Consider the following 4,223-nt stretch of genomic DNA (forward strand, 5'->3'; position numbering starts at 1 on the left):
CAAAACGATTTGCCGGAATCGGACTCTTTGGTGAATTATCAGTCTTGCATTATACTTTGCGAGATCAGATTAAGAACCGTGACATTGAGTTCGAACTGTAGCATGAAGCCCAAGGGCGCGTCTACAGTTTCTGGTGACTCTGTTGGGGAGTTAGAGAACTTGACTCGAACTCATGATATCTTGTTTTGACCATACTTATGTGTCTCTTTGCATTGCATTTGCATTGGTGTGCCTAGGACACCGTGTTTTCCATATGCTATTCCTGAACGGTTTGCCGGAGGCTCGCTTCGAGAAACGTGCCATAAGGCTGATTGGTTGTGGGCTTTATCACGACGGGAACACAAACCCCGGTTTTACCGAGGCACCTTTTTTGACCATTCGACCTAGTGTATATTCAGAATCCATAGTGACTATTCCAAGCTAGGACAGGTTGCTTACCTGATTGTAAGTTGTTTGAAACCGCTGTGTGCGTAGTGAAACCCTAGCTCCTGGCAAAATAGGACAGGGAAACCCTACCTCAACATAGGAGTGTTTTGGCTCTCATTTGCTTGATTATGTGCTTTTAGAGTGTGCCTCTACAGGGAATGCACGTATCAGTTTGCAAGTCTGAGTATCAGGCCTGCGGGCATCAGTATTTTGAGAATCAGTTATATCTGCGGATATCAAACTCAGATTCGGGGCAGTGAATTTGGGAACAGTGATCAGTGGTTGAGAACAGTTCATTCAGCGTGTGTTTGCCAACTGTGTGTTGTCTTTATTTAAGCTGTTATGCTGTCCATTTTTTTGGTCATTTTATTTCCTTATTATGCTTTATTCATCTTTTTGCAAGGTAGTTTAGCACCACTGCATCCGACCAGGTAGATACGCCCCGAGCACTTTGGGTTAGAGGCCGTAGACTTAATCGATCTGAGGATCTAATAGATGGACAAACAGTGTTCCTTTCTTTACCCGTAGTTACTAGACGGAGGTCAAAAAGGCGTAGTGTATCGGTACAACGGTCGCCAGAACAATGGTCTACCCCATTAGTGAACAATCAGGCTGAGGTCTCAATTTCTATTATGGGGACAGATATACTGGGTATTGGTATTCAGCTAGAACAACACAATATGGCAGGTATGGAGGAAATGATGCGTCAACTCCAGGAGAGTATGAAAGCCATGCAGCAGGATGCTGCCCGTCAAACAGAATGTGCCAAACAACAGGCCAAGGTCATGGCCCAACAGGCAGAGTTAATCACTAGATTACAGCAGCAAACTGGAGCATCTGCTTCACACCAAGTTCCTCCCCCACCAAGAGTTCCCATACTCGGGGAGACAGCACCCAGGATGATACGGATGTTCCAATAGAGCGAGCTTCGCTCCCGATTCTACCCCAGTTATCCAAATCCCTTTGAGTTCGAGGTGGACCCCACAACATTAAAAGTGAGAAAGTTTGAAAAGCTGTTCAAGAAATCTCAGGGTGTGAAGTCCATTCTGGATATTGAGGATGGGTACACCGACTCGGCCGTGATGCTGTCAGACCGGTTTAAAATGCCGTACATAGATCGTTTCGATGGGTTTGGAGATCCTATGGTGCATTTGCGGCTGTTTTCGGACATACCAAGGCAGATGGGCCTCACCAGATTGCAGAAACTTTCCTTGTTTGGCCGGACCCTGTCGGGTGTAGCGGCTATTTGGTATGCAAAACTGGAAGACTCTGTCAAAAGGAGTTTGGAGGAGAGGGACGAGGCCTTCATAGCTCAATACTCCTACAATACACAGATTGAGATTACAACCCATGATCTCGAGACAACTAGGCAAGAGCCGAAGAAGAGCTTCTCCGATTTTGTGACCCGGTGGAGGGCTAAAGCCTCAATGATGACCATCAGGCCCGTTGACAAAGATTATATTCGGATGGTTGTGCGCAACCTCCAGCCAAAGCTTATGCAAAAGATGATCGTTCTCCCTCTCCCCACCTTGGCAGATCTACATGAGATAGGGGTGCAGATCGAGGATGCTATGAAACAGGGTCTGATTGACTAGGAGAGCAGCCCAAGAGGGCATTCAACCGAAATACAAATGCAGGCACAAGCAGTGCTGTAGCTGGCAGATCTTCAGATATGGGAATGGTCACCACTACCACCCCAAGAACTCTTGCAGCTACGCCATTCACCGGTGCGTTCGGAAGTAGATCACAAACAACCAAGTATTCACCGCAAGGCCAAAAAACCTTCACTCTACTATACATGCCCTTATCCAAAGCTCTGAGGGTTCTGATCAGGAAAGGGCACTTGAAGCCCCTGGAGCCGCGGCTGTTACCAGACAAACTTCCTTCTTCCCACAACCCAGCCAAGTATTGCGCTTTTCACCAACATCATGGTCATGACACCGACCAGTGCTTTCGATTGCGTCATGAGATTCAGGATCTCATTGATAATAGGGTGATCGTGCCTCCGGAGAAACCGAATGTCATAACCAACCCTCTCCCACCACACAACCAAGCTCCACCTCCCAAATGCATCAATCTAATCCAAACTGGGGTTGTGTCATACGACCCTAGTATATATATCACCCCTTCTCACCTACCCAAGTCGGAGGTGTTCATTCCCGACAACACTGATTTGTGCATGTTTGACATCTCTCAAACCCAACCTGAAATGGTGGTTGTGGCTATCGAAGATAGAGTTGAGTCAACTGTGGGAACAGATGAGAATGATCAGTCAGAGCCTGAGAAGTCTGAGAGCTTTATATACAACTCGAGCGGTTATATTACATTAGCAGGCCAGGCTAGGCCGAATGTGGAATTGCGAATGGGGCAGAGATTTGTGTAGTACGAAAGGATGGACCTAATCAGGGGCTAGATGACCTAGCGGATCTAGAAGAAGACATTGCAAATCTGCAGTTCTTTGAAGAGCAGGATTCGGGAGATGTGGCAGTCAATTGGTTTGATGAGTTAGCAGAGTCTACTAGGTGGCTTGATGACCAGCCGGATATTGTTGAACAATTTCAGCTAGAATAGGGTCCGTCAGGGACGGGGACATCAACTGTGGCCAGAAGGGCCGAAGAGCAGAGTACATCGTCGGAGAGCACCGGTGTAAAGAATTTTGCTCAAAATACGGGCAGTTTGGAAACGGAAGAGACTGAACAGCAGGCTGCACTGAAGCAGTTTGAACGGGAAAGGATCGAAGATTCTGAGAGGGTTAGAAAGGCCAAAGCCCCTGAGGAAACAAGACATGCTATGTGCACAAGAATGGAGCGTACTGCGGACGTAGGAACATGAGGTACTGTAGTCACAGGAATAGTCGCAACGGAGCCGGACAGGTGTCTGTCGGCTGCCGATGGCATGTGGTGGGAAGATGACGACCTATGTCTTACCCACACAGATGAAGACTGGGGGCATAACTAGCCAGATGATACCTGGTATATTGGCGAAGTTGACCACATGACTAGGAGCGGGTGGTATTTTAAGCCCCCACACTTAGATCAACCAGAGGCGTCCGGAAAAGACAAGGAGGCCGAAAAGCAGAAAGAAAAGTTATTCGAAGAAGAGGCTGTGTTGAAACAGCTTAAAAAGATACAAGCAGACATCTCCATTTGGGGACTGCTTATGGCTTCAAGGGTTCATAGACAAGCAGTCCTTTTGGCAATGGACAAGGCCAAACTTTCCATAGACACCACGCCTGAGCAGCTGGTAGGACTGGTTTTTCTGGGAGGAGCTTCCCCGACGTTGACCTTTTCTGACAAGGAACTGCCACCTGAGGGCGCAAATCATAACAAACCTCTTTACATCTCTGTTGAGCATAGAGACAAATGGATGCCGGTAGTTCTTGTCGACACAAGATCCGCCATCAACGTGTGCCCGTCGAGGACAACATATGTAATCGGGTTGAAGCCTGCAGACTTTGTGCCAACTGCCCAGGTAATAAGGGCCTATGACAATACAAGTAGAGAAGTGATAGGGACTGTGTAGATTCAGACCCAGGTTGGTCTAGGACAACACGAGATTGACTTTCATGTTTTGGACGTTCCCGCAACCTTTAATCTACTCCTAGGGCAGCCGTGGCTACACCAGGTAAATGTAGTCTCTTCCATCCTGCATCAGATGTTGAAATACCCCCACGGGAGAAGGGTGGCTATAGTTTTTGGGAATTCATCAATTCATCCACCGCCAGAGGTGTCTACACCGATTTTGGAAATCGAGCATGGCGCGGAGGATGTGTTTCTATCAGGATTTACCCTAGCCGA

The sequence above is a fragment of the Camellia sinensis genome, unplaced genomic scaffold, assembly GCF_055761805.1.
Source record: "Camellia sinensis isolate YWXY unplaced genomic scaffold, ASM5576180v1 Unanchor2, whole genome shotgun sequence".
In the NCBI taxonomy this organism is placed as follows: Eukaryota; Viridiplantae; Streptophyta; class Magnoliopsida; order Ericales; family Theaceae; genus Camellia; species Camellia sinensis.